Below are 24,945 nucleotides of genomic sequence, written 5' to 3'. Positions count from 1 at the left end.
AGTCCCATTGACCTAAAGTCCAATTTATACCATTTAAGCAATCAAGCACAGGTGGACTTAAAAATATGTGGAAATGTGGAATGCTTGCCGAAATCTCAGAAGTGGCTCTGTAGGATTTCTAGTCAGGGGACAGGCCTTCAGGGCCCTGAATAGCCTTTTGGTCCTCTCAACGGCTAGTAGAAGTGGAATAGACTATGCCAAATAAGAAAATGTGCATAGCCTGCACAATTTACACAAGCTGTAGAATCTGGCTGTTCTTAGTGCAGCTCGTTGATTTGTTTGGATACACATGCCCCTATGATCAATAACTGACCTCAAATTAATTGAGGGTCATTACATGTGAACCACACAGAGACTTGCGTTTTGGGTGGTATACAAATATGTTAAATAAATAAATAAAGTGCTCCTCTTTTACCGGATATTTTGACCTGTAAGTTCGTTTTGTCAAGTAAAGAAACTGGAATGTCAATAGCAGTGGGGTGACTCTAGGGAGGGCTTTAAAAGATGCCCTTGGGTGGACCTCAGCCATCCATTGATTCCCTCTTTTTTGTGTACTTGGTTCCAATACCAGAAGTGAGCTGGGAAGGAAGAAAAGTACCAGAGACAATGGGCTGTGTGGAGGGATGACAGACCCCTGTCCTGCACATTCCTTTTACATTCCTTTAAAGTGAGATCCTCCACCCCCTGCTTTATATATGAATGGTGAAAACATGTAAAAAGCAACATGTGCTTACTGTTGTCACATATATTCTGGTATTATTTTCTGCTCTGTAGTTTTTTCAGTTTGGCCCTCCAGCACTTCTGTAGTAGAATCATTCAAGAACAGTATGGTGGTTCAGATCAGCGGCGTAACTACCATTAGGCAAGGGGAGACAGATGTCTTGGGGCTCCACTGCCTCGAGGGGCCCCCCAGAGGCACATCACATGACTCCCCGCCCACCCATGTTGCACTTCCTATGAATTATGTTGAGTCTTTTGGAGATCGGCAGTATCGGAGAGTAGCAGAGAGTAAAGAACTAGATTCAATGTGAACTAGATATTCACCGTATTCATAATGGGGATGTGAGTGTGAGTGTAAGTGCACTATATATTGTGAAGTGTGTTTGTGTGTGTATATCAGTTAGGGGCCCATTTTAAAATCTTGTCTCTGGGCCCACTCCAATCTTGCTACGCCCCTGGTTCAAACTGACTGTAACCAAGCTGAGTAAAACACACTTTGTTAAAGGCCAAACTGTCTCTGAAAGAACATTACTAATCTTAGTTAGAAAAGCAGAATTCAAGAGACTGATCTGCGTAAGAATGGTTTTTCATTAGATTAACAGAAAGGATAGCAAAGGGCCGGCTAACACCACAACTCTCCGATCTTTCTCTTTATCTGTGCTCACATTTTGGCAGAAGGAAACAGCCTGGAATGCAGGAGGTGGATAAATGGTTTTCCAAGTGTTCTGCAATAGACCTTCAAAAAACAAACAAGCAAACAAAAACCAACCCATATTTTTGCAGTGTACAATATATTTCAAACATTCAAAATAGCTGACAAAAGCAGGGAGAAAGAGAAGGTCACAAATTTGGCAAAAACTACCTGGTTTACTCACTCAACTTAAACCCTGTCTTGTAAAACTGAAGAGAAAGAAAAGTACAAGTAGTGCAAAGGTCAGAACCATCATTTGTATCTGCTAACAGTAATACAAATACCCATGGAGTCAAGATGTGGGCGTTGCAGGAAGCACAGGTCAATATGTCAGTGTGGGTGAATATAGGAAACATGATGTAATTGTTGGTGGATGTCAGAGATATTTCTGTATTTGTAAACAAATAAAGGGTTCAGGACCAATGCCAAACTCTGCAAAAAAAGAAAAAAGAAAGTGGAAAAATACTGATGTCATATATTCGGTCATACAGAGACATGAAAAAAGCCCTGAGCACCTCAGCAAATATATCTGTTATTTCCTTTATTGTTTTTATGTTCTCCCACAGGGAAATTCTAAAACTGTATTAAATGTGTAAATAACACCTTCCCCACTAAAGTCCCATTTATACAATTTGAGTAATCAAGCTATGATCTGTTTTTAGCAATGCTAGCACTACATTCCCAGGTAAGCATGAGATTTACAATTGTCAGGGCCAATTTAGGCATGGGATGGGAGTTCTGTAATTGCAACCTTGACCTCCTTTTTCTTTTTAAAGAAAATTTATGTGCCACACCCCCCCACTAACCAGAAGAGTGGGGTTTAGCCCCTCTTTTACTCCACTGCAATCCTGATCTAATTTGCATGTCCTCTGAAGATATTTTTAGTAATGGAGGGGGAAACTGTGAGTACAAATTTGTGCAATAATTTTTTACCCCTGTGGCCAAGAACAGCTTTGCGAAGGATTTGTGCCAGGGAAAAGGACAGATAAAGACTATCCCAACCCAGTCCCCATGTTGTGACCCCAAAGATGTTGGGAATTCCAGCCATGTCTAATTTGGCCTTCAGACAACTTTCAGTGAACGTAATCAGAGGTGCTAGCTTTCTGATTTTGAGGCTATTCACACACACATGCAAAACTGGGCTAAGGGAGCCCAGCCTGGTTTTACAAGCATGTATTTGTAAATCACTGGGATCAGGCCCAATTCTGGTGACACCACAGTGGCAAACCCGCCTGCAAAGTCTCCCCTCAGAATGGGGTTAAGAGAGCGAGCGCTCTCCTAACCCCATTTTGCTGCTTGGGTGGCTGGCAGACTCAGAGCGGGGATCTCCATAAGGCACCACACACTTGTGCGGTGCATTATTGGAACTCTAGGGGTGGGGCGGTGCATCCTGGCACCCTGAGCCTCGGAGCTACTGGCAGCAGCCGGTTCTCATCTGGGCGGGCGATTTGTTCGCCCAGAAGAAGTAAATGGATCGTCTGCAAGGAGGTAAGCTCTTCAGGGCTTCCTCCCTGCAATCCCTGATGCCATTTCTCACTGCTCATGAGAAACAACTCTTTGAACTGTTTCAGTGCAGTGCTGTAGCCCAAATGGTGCTGCTGGACTCCTAATCCTAAAGGATGTGTTCAGATAAAGCAGCACTTGTCATCTCAAGGGATGACTAGCTTGTGTAAACAGCCTAGTTCAAAACAAGAACCACAAGTTCATATTGCTCGATAGTACTTTAAACATAGTCCTCCCTTCCCCATGTTCACTTGAGGTATCAGGCCAAATTACACATGCAGCTCTGCTGCTCTTTCTCCACTGGATCATCCAGACTATTCCCCAATACAATGCCTGGAGGAATGTAACATGTGAACCTATGATGAACTGTTACTACATGATTGCAGCAGACTATAACCCCTAGCAATGGCTGACACTAGTTCACAAATCATATTCTCCATGCAGTCTTTTATGCATTTTGCTGGGGGGTGGGGGTGGGTAGTCTCATGCAGCTGGGCCGAACTTTATTTAGTTCTGTAATTTTACTGCTGCCTTTCTGCTTTTTCCAGTTGTTGTAGTTGACTGCATTTGCTTTTAAGTTGTGTATGTTGCTTTGTGGGTTGTTTTTAAACAGAAAAGCAAGTTTTAAATAATTACTAATACTAGCTGACATCCAGATTAATGATGCACTGCGCAATGAGGAGGGGTGATTTTTTTTTTTTTGCCAATCTCTCCTTCCCTCTGAAGCCCCCAGTGCCCACTGGAAATATCCTGTGACCCTCAGGGACATATTTTCAGTAGGCACAGTAGGTTTCAAAGGGAAGGGGGGATATAGTACGATACATGAAAATCACTTTCTCCCTTGCAGTGCCAGCACAGCATTAGCCTAAATTTCAGCCAAGAATAAAAGATGCATGAGTCATGTGTAGTTTAGCCCCAGAACTGTAGAGTGATACCTCTCATTAGACTGAATTCTGCTTGTAATAATGTGTAACTTTTCAAAAACAACTCCTTACCTGCTGCATCATAAATTACAATTTCTTCCATAAAGCTATAGAAAAAAATAGTGTGTATGAAGTGCATAATATGTGGAGTGGACACCTACGCATGCCAGAACATTTATACACTGCAATATACATACTTCCACCTACACATGTCAGAATAGTCATACATTGCAATATACATAGTGGTTGACATTCTGCTTAATAAAGCATTGATGCAGGGGGAGAAGCACTGATAACTTTTGAAAAGTTCAATTAATTCAGCTCCACTGCTGACTCAGTAGTAGGGGCAAATTCTTATTATCTCCTTCTCCCCAGGAAGCACTCTGAGTCCTGAGGGTCAAACATCCCTCATGGTCATTTTCTTTCTTTCTTTCTTTCTTTCTTTCTTTCTTTCTTTCTTTCTTTCTTTGGAGTGACAGAAGGGGAGGTGGTTGAAATTCCCTGGTGCACCATTAGTATGGAACTCTTCAAAAGCTCTGGTGTTGTACATGATGCTTCTATCATTGCACTGATGCTTTGTTAGTCCAGATGTCAGCCACTGTTTCCTATGATGAGATCAAATTATCAAGGGGCCTTGAGGTTCTATACAAAAGAAACCACACAGCTGTTTAGATCAATCTGATAAGATCCTACAAGCAAGTAGTTGTCAACAACAGCAGATTGACCAGCTGAAGGTCACAAACCTTTACAGTTAGCCAAGCAGTTGAGGTCTGTCTTTGAGCTGCTTCAATCTGAAGCTTAGTCCATACTTGCTTTCCTTTGCCTCAGAGCTGACAGGGGCAGAAGATTTTGTCCTACACTTCCCTGAAGCTATGCTTAGGATATATTATTAGAATTGCATAATTTTTTCCATCATTTGTTACCAAAATAACATTGGTAAATTAAACTACTCATTGCTCTATTGCCCACGTATAAACCACTTTCACTGAGTCATATTTATTGAACAAGATTGGCAGGCATTTGTACACCTCTCAGTGCCCTGAGATTAGTTGCAACTTTCTAAGATTCTTACCCTAAATAAAAATCTTATCACATTTTCCCGTTTTCAGATGCATATCTGGCTGCATTGTATGTCAGGCCTGTAAGGAGCCAGAGGGTGCCTCAAATTAGAGCCTCATAATGGATATTTTCTATACTGACATATGGAATATTTATACAAAAATACTGGGACATGCAGCACTTTTCTGTTCAAGCACACGGCAAAATTGTTTCCTGTCATAAAAACATCTAATTTACCTATTATTAGTGATTATTTTAAATAATATCTAGATTGCTTTCATATACAAGGTGGTTCATACTATGACCAAAACTTCTAAAGAGGCTAGGAATGACCTGGGATTTAAATTCAAGTTTCCCAAGTCTAGGCCTGTAAGCCTAGAGGTACCTCAAATCAGTGCCTCCAGTAGCTTGGTCCAGGGGCCTTATTCGCTGCGCCACCAGGGATGAATATGTTGGAGATCCCAACATTAGACCCAGAGGTACCAACCCAGAAGTATATGGAACTCAGGCCTGTGTCTGATTTCATTTTATATTAAGAGTTCAATTAAATGCCTGAACTTGAGGTGAACATGACACCCAGATCTGCCTGGGTAATGCCTGGTAAATGATTTGTAGAGGCAGGGGTAATCTAGCATTGTTTATCAGTGTTTGTGGAACTCACAAGAGACACAATGGGTCAGGCTTAATTACCAGTCTCACACTGCTGAAATTAACCTGCTGTCCAGTAATCCCCTTACCTCACTGACAGGATGCTTCTGCCTTAGTCAAATGTATTGATTAACTTGTCTCACACATGTACCCCTTTTTATGTTACTTTAAATATTCTCTTGTTATAATTACACACTAGATAGAGGTACACAAGAAATAATGTAATTGCTGTCTCACACAAATAGAACTAATTCTCTCACTAACTCCTGACTTTTAACACCTTTTGGGACCAGGCTAGCAAATCTGGGACAAGAGAAGGGGCCCATTTGCAACTCAGAGATGTGGATTTGCTTTGGGCAATGTCCCCTCCTCAAAATAGCAGCTAACAGAAGATGAGATTAAGATCTCTCTGGACTGGCTGAATAATTAAAAGATGATATCCAGAAGGTAGCAGCAAGTTGCCACCTTTTGGGGACCCAGGAAAGGGTAAGGAGATTTCAAATAGACTCTATGGGGATCAAAGGAAAATCCTCTCTAATAAAAGCCTTGGTGTCTGTCCATGGACACCAAGGCGTGTGTCCGTGCCTCCCTGGGCTGTTCTGGGCATGCATGGAGCGCATGCCCAGGACAGACCGAGGGAGACACGACCACCGCGACCAGTGGCCATGTTAGACGAAAACAGCGGGACCAGGAGGACAGAGACATCAGCGGGGGAACCGGGAGGGCTGATGCGGCAGCGGGGGAACCGGGAGGGCTGTGGCAGCAGCGCGGGAACTGAGAGAGCAGCGGGGAACCAACAAAAAAGACCGGGGGGGGGGAATGAAAAGACGGGCCCGCGGGAGTGAAAAACCAAAAGCGGCAAGGAGATAAGAGCGGGGAGAAGAGACCGGCATGACGAACATGACGAACAAAAAGAAAGAGAGGCAGGAGCCGAGAAGGGCAGAAGCAACAGAAGTGGAACTAGCCTGAAGCTGCGGAATCAAAGCAAACAAACAAAATCAAAAAACCGCCGAAGGCAGAGGCGGAAGCGGCGGGACCAGCCCTGCCATTAAAACAAATAAGAAGCGTAGACTGGGGAGAGGCGGGGATTTTCACCACTCTCATGTTCACTCACACACACACAAAGTTAACATTAAGCACTACACCCCCCCTCCCAGTCACTCGAAAACCAACAAAGCCAAACCAACCCCCCCCCCAAACCCCCACACACATTCAAATGGGAGAGGGGGCAAGTCCAGCCCAGGCGCAACTAGCCCAGAAACAGCAAAAGCGGAAGGAGAAAATACACCACTGAATTCACAATCCCCCCCCCCACAGGCCCAATTATAAGCACCCACCCCCCTCCCGACGGCCAAGGGCAGGAAAACAACCGACATGATTGGAGCATGCGCACCACAAACGATATATACAACGGCCGCCACGAGATCAACAGCACACTGGAGCAGCCGCACAGAAACTATCTCCACAGCGCCTTCTCACAGCGCCTTCTCAGGGGGAACAGGCGGGAGAAAAAGCCCGCTGTGAAAAACCCAGAATCCACTCAAAAATCCCGGAATGCCAGTGCGAGAGGCGGTGCGCGCACTCCTCCGCTGTTCAAGGGAGGAGGAGACAGGGAAAATGCTTTTCCACTGAAGAGGGGGAGGGGGCACTCTTTAACCCTTTCCTGGCAGTTCGTCAACACCTCACTCTGTTGTGCCTGTCGACCAACAAAGGGCAAGAGCCTGCTTGCGGGTGGCGTGCATATGACCATTAACTAAGAAGTAGCGCGGCCAACAACTGTGACTGTAGGGAGTGGCGGGCCAGGAGCTGATTGAGCTTCCACCCGGGCTGTGTATTGGCGCCGGGAAGCCCAGGCAGGTGCTGTGACAGGGCAGGGGAGGGAGGAGGCGAGCTGACTGGCTGGGGGCAGGGGTTTCCCGACCTCGCAAGCGCGCTGCATGAGCGAGCGAGCTCCTCTTCGGGAGCTCACATTTGCGCTTTTTCTGAAACATTCCGAGCAGCGCTCCACTTCCTCCTGTCCTGTCTTCGGCCGCGCCAGCGAAGTGGGTCCGCCCTGGCTATCGAGTGAGATGCAGCTCAGTACCGCTGGGAGCTGACCAACCTTGGTAAATCCCCATTCACAAAGAATGTGGTGTATAAAGAAATACTATGAGGGTTGGGGGGGGGATCAAAAAAAGAATAAAATGAGTAAATTAAGTTAAAAACTGAGTTGAACAAAAAATTAAAATTAATTAAACAAAAAATATGCTCTACAATTAGCCTCATAAGTATTTAAAAACGAAATAAGGAAGATGGCAGATCAAAAGAAAGTGGGACAGAGGGAAGAGGAGAAAAGAAGAGACAGAGGGACAAGGGGGAGAAGAAAGGAAAGAAGAGAGTAGGGGAGAGGGAAGGGTAGAATAAAAAAGGGTGGGGAGGGAGAAAGAAAAACGGATACAAAAATAAGGGTCAAAAGACAGGAAGAGCGAGCAAAGGAGAACAATCAGAAAAATTACCCCACTCCACACCAGAAAAGACACTGGCCCAGCGATAAGGAGGAGGGCACAGGGCAGCCAGAGGAGGGAGGGAGGGAAATTATGAAACAAAGAAGTAAGAAAGGGAGGAAAAAGAAAGAAAAAAGAATGAAGGAAGAAGGACAGAAAACAGACAGAAAAAAGGGAAGAGCAGCCAACCGCAAAGAGCGATCCCGTTAAAGAAAGAAAAGAGGAAAAGAGAAATAAGAAAGAATGATGGGAGTGAGAAGAGGTGGAAGAAGGGAAGAAAAGGAGAGAGAGAGAGAGAGAGAAGAAAGGAAGGAAAGGAAACAGAGGAAGAGGGAGAGAAAAGGAAGGAGTGAAAGAGAGAAAGAGAAAAATAAAAAAGGAGAGGACGGCGAAAGAAAAAGGTTGAAGCAATAAAGGAAACAACAAAAACAAAAACAAAAAGGTTCTAGTGCCCGTTATTTTAACGGGCTTAAAAATACTACTACAACTATAAAGAATGAGGCTCTCTGGACATGGCAGGCTAGCAATCTTCTGCCTACAAGCAAGACTTGCTCATGAGTAATCCAGGAGTTTGCTGCCCAAGCCACGGGACTAGAGGCAGGAACTCTTTCCATGGGAGAAGGGACTGTTTGTGACTTCTGCTGCGAAGTGAGAAGTCAAGACTCCCCAGCCATGATACTTTCACACTCTGCCTCACTCTGAGCAAACTCTCTGCTTGACCACCAGAAGCCAGACCACCGCTCCCAAGTTGCTGTTCCCAGCTACAGCCTCTTTCCTTCAGCTGAAAGCCCCACCGCTCTCAAGCCTCTGATCCTGGTAATATGCTGCCTTCACAAGCCTTGGATCCCTCTTTCCTCCTTCCTACTAATCACTGCTACCCCCTTCCTAAGCCCCACCTCCTTCCTTTTTCTTCTTTCTCTGCTTCTCTCTAAAGGTTTTATTTAGGATTTGTTAGATTGTTAGATAGCTGTAATTACTGATTGCACACACATATGTTAGTTAGGAACACTGGGTGAATATTGTTGCTGGTTAGAGTTGAAATATTGTTAGTAATACTGATAGAATGTTCTGCTTTCTGCTCAGTTAGATTGATGTTGTTATTCTTTTATACTCAATAAAGCCCATTGAATCATTTAGGATTGCTTTGGTCTCCTTTCTTCCTTGCGCCCAGATTCTACATGGTCACTATATAAAAGAACTTGGTCACTTGGTGACACTGATAAAACAGGCCTAATTTTGTATGCTAGCTAATGAGCATATTTAGTATACAAATCAGGCCTGGACCACAACACTTTCAGGCAGAGAAAGTTAATCCTTGTTGTGCTGCAGAACCATACAAGTGGTGCCAGAGAGGGTAGCGTTACTCAGAAGTCCAGCTAGACCAGGGAAATGCACAATCTAGTCAACGTAGGGTAATATTTTTCTTAGGACCAACTAAACAGTCACAAAGCCTTTATCTTTAAAGCCCTTAATGGTTTGGGTCCTGAATACCTGCTCCCAAGGGATTCTGCCTGCTCAACATGGTTGTCAGAGGGGCCTTTGCTCTGTGTGCCAATATTGAGAGAGACTAAATTGTTGTGCACACAGGACAGGGCCTTCTCTGTTGTTGCCCCCAGGCTCTGGATTGCTCTTCCAGTGAATGTCCGTTCTGTGACATTGTGACTGCTTTAAAAAAACAACTAAAAATGTGTTTATTTGTTCAGGCTTTTACCCCTTTAGGGGTTGCCTAGGTCCCTCAGCTTTCCTGCCTCTGTTTGTCTTTTTTTATGGTGGTTTTTTTGGGTGTTATGGTTTTCTACTTTTTAACTGATTTTAATGTTTTAAATGTGTGTTTTTCTTTAGGGTTTTATTGTATTGTATCTTTTGCAAACCGCCTTGGAATGTGTTATGAAAGGCAGTATAAAAATGGAACAAACAATCAAAGCACTACAGTGTGATCTTTTGAGTTCTACAGAATGCTTTACAAGATAAGCAAAAGGACGGGAGAAGTTGGCATGCTGGAAGTGCCCCACCAGTCTACAGATTGCAGATTGGAGTTTACGAAGCTTCATGCAGATTTGGGGGTGTGAGGTGGTTTCAATATATACCAAGGGCTGCTTGTACTGAGCTGCCATCCTTGTTCACCAAGCCCAAATACTGTACTCAAGTTCTTTCATTTGCATTAATTCCAAATTGTTTTAAAATTCTTTATAAAAGGCACAGTTGAATATTTTTATCATCCAAAAAGGGAGTCCAAATGATTTGAACTTTGAAAATCATCAGACACTCATAAAAATGGTTCAAATATGGCCTCTGGCCCATTTGTGCATAAAATGTATACAGCCATCCCCCACCAACCACTAGGGTTCTGTTCTGGCAAAACCTCTGTGGGCAAATTCGTGATTGGTAAGGCATGAAAGTCTATGGAAAAGATGGTTATGGGAACCATGACCACAAAAAGACCTAAAACAAAGGAGAAAATAAAATTTAAAAATGCTTCAAATATCACAAAAAATCCTGTAGTATCACCAAGGGTCATCAAGAAGAATAAGCAGATCAAACCTATGGAAATGTTTTGAACCCCCCAAAATCACTCACAGGCATTTTAAATTGGCAAGGGTCACCAAGAGGAATGAACAGATTGAGCCTCGGAACCCACCCAAATGGCTGAAAACCCCTCCAGTTACTAAAAAGCCTTGCCAACCGCAGATACTCGGGTCGCAGTTGGCAAGACCTGTCACAATTTCCTCTTCACATATACTCAAAACCGTGGTTGGTAAAACCGTGGTTGGCAAGGAATGACTGTAGTTGAAATGATACTTTGTCTTGAGCCACTACTACTGGATTCTGTTTTTGTTTGTGCCATCAGTGGTATATAAAAACTGCATATTCATCTGATTAGTCTCATTTCTGTACTGGCCTTTTATTTATAAGAAAATGAGTATGAAAACAAATAATGTCTTTCCCATTCTTCTTTGAACCACTAGCATCCAAATTTGTTTGATATCCCTCTTTTTCTGACAGGCTCAGAGCAGTTTACAGCATTTTAAAAACTGATAATCCTGTCCTGAAGGGGCTCACAACCTTTTTAAAAACACAAGAACAAACAAGGAATATATATGCAATTTGCAAAAACCCTCTGCCTTCAATAGGGATTGAAAGGGTTAGCTCCTGCTTTGAAATATGCAGCTCATTACTAAATGTTATGTTGGCAGGGGTACTCTGCTGTTGGACTGCAATTCCTATCATCCCTGACTATTGGCCACTGTGGCTGGGGATGATGGGATTTGCAGTCCAAAACAAGTTGGAGAGCCAAATTTACAGCCCTGGTTTAGATGTATATCCCCATGCTGGAGTTGTATAGCAGTAGAGCATACTATAGTCTACAGAACTCTATGAGACTTTAATCCTACCCAGCTAAAACTAAAATGTTACATAGAGCCAGAAGAAATAAACTCTTACCAGTCCAACAAAAATGCTGCTTTATTGCTAGACGGAACACACAAATGGAAAGGAATCAGAAATAAAAGTTCCAAATGTGGAGTCTAACTCCAGTTCATAATAGAAAGTTTTGATATGTAACTCTTTAGTAGTCATGTTACTACAAACAGAATAGTATGGTTATTAAGCCAATTACAGGATCATGCACAAAATCGTCATAAGAACATAAAAACATAAGAACAGCCCTGCTGGATCAGGCCCAAGGCCCATCTAGTCCAGCATCTTGTTTCGCACAGTGGCCCACCAGATGCTGCTGGAAGCCTACAGACAGGAGTTGAGGGCATGCCCTCTCTCCTGCTGTTATACTCTTGCAACTGGTACTCAGAAGCATCCTGCCTTTGAGGCTGGAGGTGGCCTATAGCCCTCCAACTAGTAGCCAATGATAGACTTCTCCTCCAGGTCTGTGAGTCTGTGTGAAGATGTTGTGTTGCTTGTCATGAAGCACATTATAAGCAACATTCAAAGGGAACCATAAAGTTTGATTCCACACAATAACAATAGATGATCTGGACAAATAATTACATTCGTCCAGTTCCAAAGTACTAGAGTTTTAGTCCTAGAGAATCCCTTCAACTGAAGCACAACCTTGCAGAAACTACACATGAGCAACACATGAGATCTGAATGTGCATTTATTGCACAGTAAACTGATTGTACAGAAGTGTCCTTGGTGTAAAAGAAAGGATGATCAAAAGCAAAAATGAACTGACACACATACAGAGATCAAATGACTCAAAGAAATGCCATTGTTTGAAAAGAATAGGTGGGGAAACCCTTTACTTGCAGTGACATAGCAACTCTTCTCCAATCCAAAACAAACAGTTTTGAGAAGTTGAAGGTCATGGTTGCTTGTGTGTGTGTGTGTGTGTTTGTGTGTGTGTGAATAAGCTACTATGTATATCCTTCCTACCGGAATTGTATAGAATAATAAACATCTCTGAACAACAGGAAAAGCAACGAAGGGAATACAGAACTCAAAAGACAAAAAATGTAACTAGGGGGGGGGGAAAGCCCAAGTAAAGGGGAAGGAAGCACATTGGTGTTATTTTGGGCTTTTACTGTGTTCACCTTGCATGTTAAATATGCCTCTACAGATGTATATTGTTAGTGAATATGCTGTTATGATTTCCTCATCCTGGGTGGTGGTGGATTACAAGAAGAATTAACAAAACCAGTATGAAAATAAAGCAGAGTATACTTGATAAACAAATGCATTTTAAATACACAAAGCTGCTCAGAACCAGCCTGCCCACAATCTATTTTGTTAGTCATTTGGGGTGTAGAAGGAAAAAGAACTAATTTTAATAAAGTTTCCCTGCCAGCTCACTTAGAAGCAAATCTTAGCGTGAATTGATGTCTCGGCTCTGGCACTGTCAGAAAGTTGTGTGTGGTCCGTCCTTGATGCTCTAGGACTAAGGAGTAGTTCAGACAACAGTCCTCCACATGTCCTCCTGTTACATGCCATCTTTCAATACAGAAATGGGCTGATATTCAGACTAGGGTTGTGCAAACACAATGAGAGAAGTTGCGCACACTCAGGTTTGCTGAGCTACGCAAAGTTGTGGTGCTCCGTGATATTGTGCAATTGCTAGTGGATGACCTCTGGAATGTATGCAAAGTTGTGCAACTTGTGCAACATTACACAGCCTGTTATGCAATGTGTTGTGCAACTTATCTTCTACTAGCACAAGGACTTGTCTGGAACAAACATTCCTTTCTTTGCACAACATCTTTCTACTACATCCTTGTGCTAGCACAACAGCATTATGCTAGAGCAAACTAGTCTGGATGTACGTCACTATATGCAATTTTTACTAAAAGGGCAAATATTAGCTTAAGGGGAAAAATTTTAAATGGGAAAACAGTATGGGTGGTGGGGAAGTGTTACGTATCCCTCAGCACTGTGATCCTAATCTGGATCGCTCCACACAAACTCCTGCAGCTGCTATTTTCCAACATTTGAAGAGATGGAAGATCTGATCATGGATTTCTCATCATGTTATCTAGTTGGCCTAATAGACATTGGTCCAATAAAAGGCATCCCATTACCTATTGTGTTTCAACTAAAAGGTTTTATATAGGTAAAGTGCTGATGTAAAGGTCTGGTGAATCAGTCAACAATAACTGAGGTCAGCCTTCTCAATAAAGTAGAAGAACTCTGTGGTAGAATGAGCTATACCACTTCACACTTCAGGTGAGAAAAACTCATTTTTAATGCCTTCTCATCTAGAGCCTCCCTGAAAATACAAATACCAAAACAAACAAACAAACAAACAAACCCAGGAGGGAAGGTTCTGCCCTAGATTGTTCCCTGTTGCTAGTTTTCTGCTTGCAGGGAGATCTTTCAGTGGGGAAACATTAAAAAATGTGATATCCCATCTGTTGTCTGAAATGATAGGATTCTGTCTCTTCATTACTGCCTCATTCTGCTTCATGTGTGAACCCAGCCTTATTTACAAAAGAACTGCAAACTTATAGGGCTGCCTGAGTTCTCAAGTTACCTTGTTTAAATGTGTCCAATATGGGAGGCACCAACATATTCCAAGAATCTGTAAGAGATAAATACATGAAATTCCCTCTCTGAGGAAAGGTAGGATGCCTCCTATTCTTAAGGAGGCAATTATTAGACCGCTTCTAAAGAAGCCTACCTTGTCTCCCTCAGAGCTGAGTAACTACAGGCCTGTCAACCTTCCATGGCTGGGCAAGGTAACTGAGAGGCTGGCGGCCTCCCAGCTCGACAGTCTTGGAGGAAACTGATTATCTAGATCCATTTCAAACTGGCTTTCGGGCTGGCTATGGGGTGGAGACTGCCTTGGTCGGCCTGATGGATGATCTCCAACTAGGAATTGACAGAGGAAGTGTGACTCTGTTGGTCCTTTTGGACCTCACGGCAGCTTTCAATATTATCGACCATAGTATCCTTCTGGAGCGTCTGAGAGGGTTGGGGGTAGGAAGAACTGCTCTGCAGTGGTTCCGCTCCTACCTCTCGGGCAGGTTCCAGATGATGTCCCTTGGAGACTGTTGTTCTTCAAAATCTCAACTTTTGCATGGTGTCCCTCAGGGCTCTGTATTGTCTCTGATGTTGTTTAACATCTACATGAAACTCAGTATGCTGATGACACCTAAATCTATTTCTCCATGTCAGCATCATCAGGAGAGGGCATAACCTCCCTAAATGCCTGCCTGGAGGTGGTAATGGGCTGGATGAGGGATAACAAACTGAGACTGAATCCAGATAAGACAGAGGTACTCATTGTGCAGGGTCGGAACTTGAGAGACGATTTTGATCCACCTGTTCTGGATGGGGTCACACTTTCCCGGAAGGAACAGGTACGCAGTCTAGGGGTGCTTCTAGATCCAAGTCTCTCCTTTGTGTCCCAGGTTGAGTCAGTGGCCAGAAGTGCCTTCTATCAGCTTCAGCTGATACGCCAGCTGTGTCCATTTCTTGAGATAGGCAACCTTAAAACAGTGGTACATCTGCTGGTAACCTCCAGACTTGATTACTGCAATGAACTCTATGTGGGGCTGCCCTTGTACATAGTCCGGAAACTGCAGTTGGTCCAGAATGCAGCAGCCAGGCTGGTCTCTGGGTCATCTAGGAGAGACCATATTACTCCCGTATTGAAGGAGTTACACTGGCTGCCAATATGTTTCTGGGCAAAATACAAGGTGTTGGTAATAATCTATAAAGCCCTAAACAGCTTGGGCCCTGGGTATTTAAGAAAACCTCTTCTTCGTCATGAACCCACCACCCATTGAAAGCATCAGAAAAAGTCTGTCTACATTTGCCACCGGCTTGTCTGGTGGCTACTCAGGGATGGGCCTTCTCCGTTGCTGCCCCAAGGCTTTGGAATGCACTCCCTGGTGAAATAAGAGCCTCCCCATCTCTGAGAACTTTTAAAAAGTCTTTAAAGATGCATCTGTTCACCCAGGCTTTTAACTGATATTATTTTGATGGTTTTAATGTTGTTTTTAGAATATTGTTTTAAAATTTTAAATTGTGTTTTAAATTTCTTGCTTTTAATTTTTTTGGTTTTGTTTTTAATTAATGTTTTACATTTTTAATCTTGTTGTAAACCGCCCAGAGACTTAAGTTTTGGGCAGTATAAAAATATGTTAAATAAATAATAAATAAATGAAATAAATGAAATTGAATGGAATAATATACCCAACATCCAATCAAATGGCAGTGTGCCACAAACTGGAAACAGAAGAGATCAAAGAGCAGCAGTTACACCAGATATGTGTAGATTGTGTGTATAATTAGGTGCTCTTCAGGCTCAAGGATGAAGTTGAACACACAGAGTGTGCCCTGCAGAACTGAGTTCTGTATAATTAAACAAGAGAGCTCTTTTTCCCTTCTCGAGTCAGGCTGTGTGGGTGAGGGTCTTTGTCTCTGCTTCATGAATCATAGCACAATATACTGTTGGATAGCTTGAGTAGAGGACTGTTGCCGAAAGATCATTTTAAAATACATGCATAATAGTGAATCTATGAAAAGCTGCTGGCCCACACAAAAACAAATTGTGTGACCCTTCATGGGTTTGGTAGAAAAAGTTGCCATGGTAATTGCAAACCATTGTTCACAGCTGACTTTGGTGTTCATTGTTGCACCCTGATTACAGCTTTTGTTTCATTATAAAGTACAGCTACTAAATGCTTGCCTGGAACAAAGATGCATTTAAGTGCAACAGCTGAGATTTAAGAAGGGTTTTTTTTGTTTTGTTTTTGAGATATCAGTGCTTTAAGACTGAAGGGCGGTGTGGAAGGAACAGAAAGTTGCTTTTTAAATGACTGAACACTGGACAATATTAACTATTCCAGAGGAAACAAAATAGAAGGTGGTTATCATAAAAGTGGCTTTATGGCATAATCAGGACTCGTTATTGGCAAAAACTATTTTTAGTGTGCAAACACTTCCAAAATGTTTGAAGTAATTTTGAATGTATAGGCTTTCAGTCTTATAGGAGACACTGAAGGGCAGATTTGTTGTATCTAAATAATTATGAATCTATCTATCTATCTATCATCTACCTATCTATCTACTTAATATACTGCCTGACTCCAAAGGCTCTAGGCAGTTAACAAAAAGAAACACAACAAAAACAAAATAAGCTGTTAACATAATTTAAAACATTCAAAGATTACTAAAAGCCTGGCTTTAAAAATGTGTCTTAAGGGCTCTTTTAAAGGCAGGTAAAGATGTTAAACTACAGATGTCTATAGGGAGCACATTCCACAGCTCTGTAGGAGCTACTACAGAAGAGGCCTGTTCCCTAGTCACTGCCGGATGAGCTGGCGGCATATAGAGATGGACCTCTCTCGATCACAAAGTGTGGTGGGGATCATGCAGAAGGCGGCACTCTCAGGGCAGAGCCACCATTGCGTGAACAGGTTCAAAGAACCTGGGCCACCGCCCTTCAGGGGCCACGCCTTGCACCCCAGCCACGCCCCCTGCATCTGACATCAGATGTGGGGGCATATTTTAGCTTGCAAACAGGGACAATTTTGGGGTACTTTTCTATCCAATGGATTTGCAAAAGGGTTAAGATTCAACAATATATATAAAAGCAAACAACAAAAATGGAGGGACGCAGTAAAACGAAAAACTAGCATGAAAACAACAATGTCAAAGCTGATGGTAATCATAAAAATATGTATGACTCTCAGGGCTAGTTAAGATGCAACATGGAAGCTTGGTTGAATTCCATCCTTAGTTTGCTTTTTCATCCAAATGCCTCTCTCCAATTCATTTGAGGTTCAATTTGGCCCAACAAACTGAGCTTTGTAACCAAAGTTTGTAGTTGGCTTGTTTGTTTTAGCTGCACTTCAATTCACCGTCGTGTTGCATCTGAACCGAACCTGGTGGTTTATTCTTGGCTTGTTGCAAGAGCTCCACTTCTGTCCACAGAGACATGGGTGCAGAATGTCTGAGAAGCAGTCTAGGTCCATTTAGCTTCTGCAGGCAGCCAATGCCTCTCAGTGGTTTCTTCTCAAGATGCACTCTCGAGATCAGCGGTGGATTAACGGAGAGGCAGACTAGGCATTTGCCTATGGTGGCAAAATTTGAGGAGCAGCAAATTTTGTCCCTCCTCAGATTTTGCTACCTCTCTCTGTGGGCAGTGGCAGCTGCAACAAGGGTGGAGTGGGTGAGGAGAAAGCCCCCTTTTACCTTATTGTTTTTAAAAAGGCAAAACTTGTTTAAGGTAAAAGGGAGGCAAAAGCCTTTTTGCCTATGGGCGGCAAAATCCTTAATTCGCCCCTACTCGAGATCCCTAACAACAAACACCTGATAATTTCATGGCTTGTCAGACCCTATCCTCCCTGTCTGCCATCTTTTTAAAATAGTGAAGTTAATCAGTGCTACTTAAACATCTGTGTATTGTGTGTTTCTTGCATGCACAAGGTTGTGGGGGGTGGGGGGAGAAAAAGGGAATAAGGAGGTGTGGGTGTGGGGCAAGTACCAAGGCAATTGACTGTACATTGTGTCTCAACTGGCCTCAGTCTTTCCCAACTTGAGTAGCTTTTTCCTGATCTGCTAACTACAAGCCAATTGCAGAAAATGGCAGGTGGCTTTAGAATGTAGATTCAGCTAGTATACTTCTACTCTACTATGCCTTGATTTGGGAGCATTTTAAAAGTTCATGATCATATAATGAAAACTTCCAAAGAAAGAAGCATTTATTATAACTGAAAATGATATACTAGTACTTCACCATGTTGCACAACTGAAGTCCATTCACATGAGCAGGCTGCTATCATCTGAAAGACTAGATTTATATCCAAACATATTTCCTTTTATTTTTTCCTAGCCAGGAAAAAACCCTCTCCCTCCTGTCCAAACAGCACTTCTTTTGCACTTGTAAATACTAGTGGTTGTGGGAGTATGATGATCACAGACACCTGTGGGCTATTGTACATAACATTACTGGTGATGCCATTATTTCTCCATTCCATCTGTTCTGTTCTTATTTAAAATGCTGGAATACGTGACAGTTTCTTTTGCTCGGGAGAGATGCGGAGAAAAGCAACCTATCAATAGACAATGTTTAATTACCACGAGAACACTTTGTTCATATATGATAGGGCTTAGCAATACTGTCTTCCCTTTTGGTCCACAACATACAGCACTGTACCCTGTCATCCAGGAAACACCACGTAAAACCCTACTTTGTATTTTTCTCGCAATGAATGGCTTTTTCCTGATCCACTAACTGCACAGAACAGCCTTGGCCCTCCAAAAGCCTCTGGATGGGGCGGTTTATAAATGTAATAAATAAATAATAAATAAGTATACGGCTTGGACTCAGGGCCGGCGCGTCCATTAAGGCGAACTAGGCAGTTGCCTAGGGCGCCAAAATGGAGGGGGCGCCGCACTGGCCAGCCTGCCGTCCCCCCACCCCGAGCGGTCAGCCTGCAGGCTCCTGCCTGGCGGGGGAGAGCGAGGGGCCAAGAAGGCAGGACAAGGCAGCAGCCCTTTGTCTGGCGGCGGGGCGAGGCGGGGGAAGCAACCCGGGGCTGCCGCCGCCCCCCTCCCAGGGCTCCCCCCGCCGCGCGCGGTTGGGGCCAGGCAGGCAGCAGCAGCAGGCCCCGACCAGCCCCTGAGGCGGCAGCAGCAGCAGCAGCAAGCAGGCGGCGCCGCCTCCTCCGGGGGCGGGGTGGGACTCAGCTCGCTCTCTCTGGCCGCACCGCGCCTGCTGGACGGAGCAGTCCAGGCCTTGCGAGGACTGCCTTCGCCTCCCGCTCCAGAGGGAGCCCCCCCGCGCGGAGGCTCCCACCGAAGGCCAGCCAGCGGGGGCACCTGCCGGGCAGCGGCCTGCTGCTGCTGGGCACCCCGCAACCCCGGCCAGCCAGCCAGCTGCGCCTCTGGCGTGGCGGGGCTCCCCAGCCCGCCCCCGCTTTGCCCAGCCTGCCAGTTGCGGCTGCAGGAGGAGGAGGAGGAGGGCGACCACCCTCACCCCGGAGCCCCGACCAGCCACTGGGCGCCCCGGAGCCGCCGTCAGCAGCGGGCCGGCTCTGCTGAGTGACTCTCAGCACGGGAAGCCCGCCGCGGCTGAGTCGAGGGCCTCGGTGGTGGCGCCCGCCCAGCAGCAGCCTGGCAGTTGCCCGCTGAGGAGATTGCGGGGCGCACGGCGACGCCGCCGGCACAAGCGGCAGGAGGGCGGAAAGCAGCACCTGCTTGGTCGGCTGCGGAGGAGAGGCCTGCAAGGAGGAGGCTGAGGCCGCTGCTGCCGCCGCCTGCAAGAAGGCTGCCCCCCCCCGCCCCGCACACTCAGCGGGCTGCCGCTGCTCCCTCTCTGGTGGGGAGGGGTAGGGTTAGGGTTGTGGGTGGCACAGAGACATCAGGCAAGAGGGCTGCAGAAACCAGCAGCCACAGCCCCGGGAGAGCCTGGCAGTGCCTGGTGGCCAGCAGTAGCCAAAGGGCCACCAGCTCCATGGCAAGACACCACCACCTCCCCCCAGCCCCCCTGGACCCAGCCAGCTGGTTCACTGCGGGGAGAGACTGCCCAGAAGGGTCCCCCCCCCATCCCTACTGCCTCTCATCCCATTGGCTCCCCTGGCTGCCTAGCTCCTGCAAGTCTGCTCCATGGGCCCCACATTAGGGAGGTGCATGGAACTGGCCTGGGGTAACTTTAAGGGCAGGGGAGGGTGCACTTCTCTCCCCTCCCCGCTCTCGATTTCCTAAAAGTCCGTGGGGCTGGCATCGTGCCGCCCTGTTGCCCCCTTTACCAGATGGAACTGGAGGTACTCAACATATCTGTGCGCGTTGGGTGCGTGTGCAACGCACACAGGCGTGTCGAGTACGTCCAGTTACATCCGGTAAAGGGGGCAACGCTGCTGCCCCGATGAGCGCTGGCGGGGGGGGGGGATTTCAAATTCTGTGCTTTTCATTCTTCCTATAATACATCTGTGTTTGAAATATGATTGGCCGGGGGGGGGGGGGTGGCGCCATAAGGTGATCTCGCCTAGGGCACAAAAAACCCTAGCCCCAGCCCTGCCTGGACTCCCAAGCAGCTAGTTTTAGCTCAGAACTGAAGGCTACAGAATGGGCAATACAAATCCCAGCATGCAACTGAATCAAAGTAATAGCGCGACGAAAAGGAGGCGCTAAAAGACTACACGGCCCAGGATGCTTCTCGGGAAGCGAAGCCAGTCTTCCAGGCTCCCTTCCGCGCGTGACTTTTATGGGACTTGTAGTCCTTCAGACTTAACTTTGGCGGCGTTGCTCGCCGGCAGGGGAGCTGAGCGCATGCGTCTGGCTGCAATAGGCAGTTCCTGTAGCTCACCGAGGTAACTAATAAAGTTTCTCCTTTGAGGAGGGTTAAAAAGAGAAAGAGAGAGAGAGAAAGCCCGAGCGCCGCCGAGAGGAAAAGAGGGCGGGGCTGATCTCGGGGAGCGGCGGAGCGGGGCGCGCTGCTCTCGGCGCTGCCACCACAGGAACCTTCCCTGGACTTCAGTGAGTACCGGCCGCCTGAGGGAGGGAGGGGAGGGAGGGAGAGCAGGGCCGACGAACTGCAGTTCCCGCTGATGCAGGGGGTCGCCTCGGCTGAGGAGGGCCACGCGAAGCGGCGGGAAGAAGAGTGAGCGGGCTGAGGGGGCGGCGGCGGGAGGTATGTGGCCGACAAGGCGGAGGTGCCGCTGCGCTGCGGCGGGTCGACTCGACGGAGAGCAGAGGCGGCGAGTGGGGGCGTGGAAGGGTGGAGGGAGCGAGCGGGCTGGACCCGGGCGAATGGCGGGGGAAGGCGGCGGCCGAAGTGGCCGAGAAGGGCCGCTGTGGTGGACAGGTGAGGACGGAGAGGCGGAAGATGGAGGCGTAGAAGGAGTGGCAGCAGCAGGTAGCAAGAGAGAGAGAGAGAGAGAGAGACTGTCGTCGAGCAGGGAAGGTGGGGTTGGAGCAGACCTGAAGGAGGGGAGAGGGTGGGGGCTGAGGCCTTTGACTGGGGGGCTGGGGTGAAGTTTCTGGGGTGTGGGTGTGGGGAGATGGGCAGGCAAGCTTACCTCTGGGTCTCAAGTGCTGCTGCTGGGGTCGAGCCCCAGGGAAGAGCTCTTGCCTTCATGCCCGGTTTATAAGTTTCCCAGGAGTCTCTGGCTAGCCCAGAAGGCTGAGTTACGTGGACCTTGGATCTGGCCAAAGATGCAGGCATGCTTACTGGCTTGGATGGCTTTGAAGGAGGGCTGGAGAAGTTCATGAACGTTAAGTCTGTCAGTGGTGATTCGTGGTAAGGGCTCACTAGAGCCTCCAGCTTCAGGGGCAGTGTGCTTACTGAATGCCAGCTGCTGGAGGGCAGCAGCATGGAGGCTCTTGCCTTCAGGCTCTGCGTGCATCTGATTGGCTGCTGGGTGATCAGGGCGCTGGGCTAAATAGGCCTGGGCCTGACCCAACAGTTACCACTCTTGTCCATGGAGTTGTCTCTTAGGTTCTTGGGGCCTGGGAACAGTAGTTGGGCTCTTTGATATGCTCTAGGAATGCAAAAAGGGCGGGATGGCTGGATAAATGAAATAACTCGGATACAGGAGGAGGACTTCTGGTCTTAAGGTTTGGGAAGGATGGCATTAAATGCTCTGGCTTAAGTTGTGGATACGGAAGACTGAGAAGAGGGTGAGGTAGGAGAGGAGGTGACAAGGGTGTAAAAGATGGGTTTAATAAGGGATTACCGACTTATGCATTTTCAGGAAGGTTATACTCTGCTTTTGCTTAGCTCTGCAGCATGCAGTGTGTTCTCCTAAATGCCCACTTAATTTTTGACCAGAACTCTCAAAGTGACTTTTTACCTTTGGGGAAACTTAGCAACGCATGTTATAATTAACCTGGTAGGTGTCTGGGACAATGCAACATCCCCAGCGGTTAGGGGCTGATCTTGTTACCAAGTAATTTTTCTTACCTCAGTGTTCTGAGTGTGACGCTATGGAGACTCAGATCTTATCTGTCCTGAATCATAGAGTGATCCTGGGCTGTGGTTACATACTGCGTTTGTGTATAGAATGGGTGGGGGCATGACCTGACAAATGTTTTCAGTGGGTTTTCAAAGTTGTGTACTTTGTGTTCAACACACAATTAGTATTTTGAGCAGCTGCTAAAGCATTGAAGGAGATATTAGAATTAAAATTGATCTAGATTTGAATGTTTCCTTTATGATAGTCCAATATTAGCAGCTTTTGACGTTATCTTGTTTTATAATATATGTAAAAGATTCAGAACCAACTTACAGTTTTATTTTCATCAAACTTTATTTTAGCTTTATGGTCATAGGCTACTACTAATCAGTAGTAGCCCCCTGCATAGGTAAAATAAGAAACCAGATATTGGGATTAATTTTTTCAAAACAATTGTAGGGTGTAATATTAGTATCTGTATATTCATTTCTCTAAGACATACCCGTGGTTAATTGCATGTGTGGCAGCTTTGCGGGAGTTCGCAAGCAGCTGCTGATTAGCCACAGGGACGGGGAGAAAATGGTGGTGGTGGGTGGCCTGCCTGCTGGCGAAAAGGCAGGAGTGCTGGGGTGAATAGCGATGGAGAGGGTGGTGCAGCCTCCCTCTCTGGCCTGCCTGCTGGCCAAAAGGCAGGAACTCTGGCGGGGGGAGAAGATGATGGCTGTGGTTGGGCAGTGGAGAGGGCGGCTCAGTCTCTCTCTCTGGCCTGCCTACTGGCCACAAGGCAGGAGCACTGGGGATAGGAGCACCGGTGGTAGAGGGACAATGGGGGTGGGGGAATGGGGGAGAACTAGAGGCGCAGATGCTCTGTGCCCGGCCCAGCTAGTATTTTTTTTAAAGCCTACACACTTCAGGTTTCTTGTCTTAAGCAAAGCATTGTGTATAATTACTAGGATTTTGAGCTTTTTGAGAAATATATTAAAAATATTACCAGGCACTACTGGGTGTTCTGGAAGCACATGGCACCCAGATTGATTCCTGTGCACACCTTGCAATCCCCCTCTTGCCCCTTTGAAGCCTGAGTCTATAAGGAGCTTCTCATATTGAGTCGTGTCCAAGCCTTTAGCAGAGTGCTGCTCGGTCATCAGAAGCCTCTTCTGCTCGTGGAAGGAGAGTTTTACCAGTTTCTGGAAGAACCCTGTCAGGATGTCAGTCCTCCTCAGGAGCCTCAGAGTCAGGGGAAGGGGGTTAATTCACCCTGGTTCCTTTTCTCTGCATGTGGTTTGCCAGTTCTTTGTCCCCAGACTGTCTCCAGATGTCCTGGGGAACCCCCAGCCCTTGCCTCTAGTCACCAATCTCATCATTGGCCCCAGTTCCCTTAAATAGCTTAGTGGTAGCATTCACAACCTGGGAGTTTCCTTTCTTCCTTCCTTTCCTGTATCTCTCACCCCTTCCAGGTGATTTGACCAATCACACCTGGTGGTCTGTGGCATCAGCCTCCATCCCTCATGGCACTCTGATTCCCTGGTGTCTAGCGGTGTCCTTGCTGATTCCGCTTCCAACTCCTGTCCCACGCTTAACTGCCCAATGACCAGGCTAGTCATTTCCTCCCCATTTATCTTCATTCTCCACAGCCCCACCTCTCGGGTCTGTTGCTGAGCATTGGGTGGGTGTGCCCTGGCCGAGTTGGTCAGGAGCCATTTGAGGCCGAGGGCTGATGGAGGGCTTGTGTCAATGGTGCCTGCCCTATCTGTGTTGGGGCCACCCTGGGAATTTGTATGGAGCATGGTGAGTGCATTCCGGACAGACCCCTTGCAACAGTTCAAGCCTCCTCGTGCATGCAGAACGTATGTCAGATAATGAAGCAGCTTTCTGCAAAAGGCTACAGCTTTTGGCATGTCTGACAGTTAATATAGCATGGCCATATTGGGAAAATAATGCAGTGTAACAATAATTCAATTAACCATGATTGTAAAAAATAAATTACAGTTATTGTCAAACATGACTTTTAGAATCAATAGGCACTTTTGCATTAAAAAGCTAATTAAGACATTGAGATACTGATATATATTGAAAAAAGATTTATAACTAAAAGATATTATATACCTTTATGAACAATATGCCCTATGTCAACTATTACATAAAGAGATTCAATTCAGTATGTACTATGCTAAATAGAACCTAACACAGAAAAGTCTGCTCAGTTATTAAATCAAATCTAATAGCTTGTTTCACATCAGCTTAAAAGTGAGTGTTGCTTCTTCATTGCGTGCATTGCTTCCAGTTAAGTGATAGTATTTTGACCATCTATGGGAATCAAGATATAATCACAGGTCATGTGAGACTTAGTTCTTCATACAGTGGCAAGCACCTGGCTGTCACTGCATAAAGGAGCACATGCAAAAGTCGAAACACATGGAAGTCACCTGATGTAGGTTTTCATCTTTCTGGAAGCAATGTCTATTGGCAACTTGTTGGCAGTGTGCAGTCAGTAAAAGGATAATTGGATTCATATAATCTTGATTTTGTGTTAATTACACTATTTATGCTTTCTTACAAAGAGG

General features: G+C 45.8%; 1 protein-coding gene and 1 long non-coding RNA gene across 9 annotated transcripts in view; one reads left to right on the top strand and one right to left on the bottom strand.

Annotated features, from left to right (window-relative positions):
- Positions 1-1,937: 1,937 nt before the first annotated feature.
- On the bottom strand, positions 1,938-21,780 carry LOC128350371 (uncharacterized). Its single transcript, XR_008319294.1, has 2 exons — positions 21,506-21,780; positions 1,938-4,479 (listed from the first exon to the last, which is right to left on the bottom strand). It is a non-coding gene; the product is annotated as an uncharacterized LOC128350371 (long non-coding RNA).
- PLEKHA1 (pleckstrin homology domain containing A1) overlaps positions 20,523-24,945 on the top strand; it is an 83,142-nt gene continuing 78,719 nt past the window's right edge. The window contains exon 1 of one of the 8 annotated variants that reach the window (XM_053308589.1): positions 20,523-20,963. The gene's annotated coding sequence lies outside the window, so the exon portion shown is untranslated. Of the gene's footprint in view, positions 20,964-20,994; positions 21,118-21,158; positions 21,343-24,945 lie in introns of those variants that run through there. The other 7 variants (XM_053308587.1, XM_053308588.1, XM_053308590.1 and 4 more) reach the window with 7 other exon arrangements.

Source organism: Hemicordylus capensis, chromosome 3 (assembly GCF_027244095.1).
Source record: "Hemicordylus capensis ecotype Gifberg chromosome 3, rHemCap1.1.pri, whole genome shotgun sequence".
Taxonomy (NCBI): Eukaryota; Metazoa; Chordata; class Lepidosauria; order Squamata; family Cordylidae; genus Hemicordylus; species Hemicordylus capensis.
Note: the sequence above shows the minus strand (reverse complement) of the source record. Positions and strands in the feature narration are given on the sequence as shown.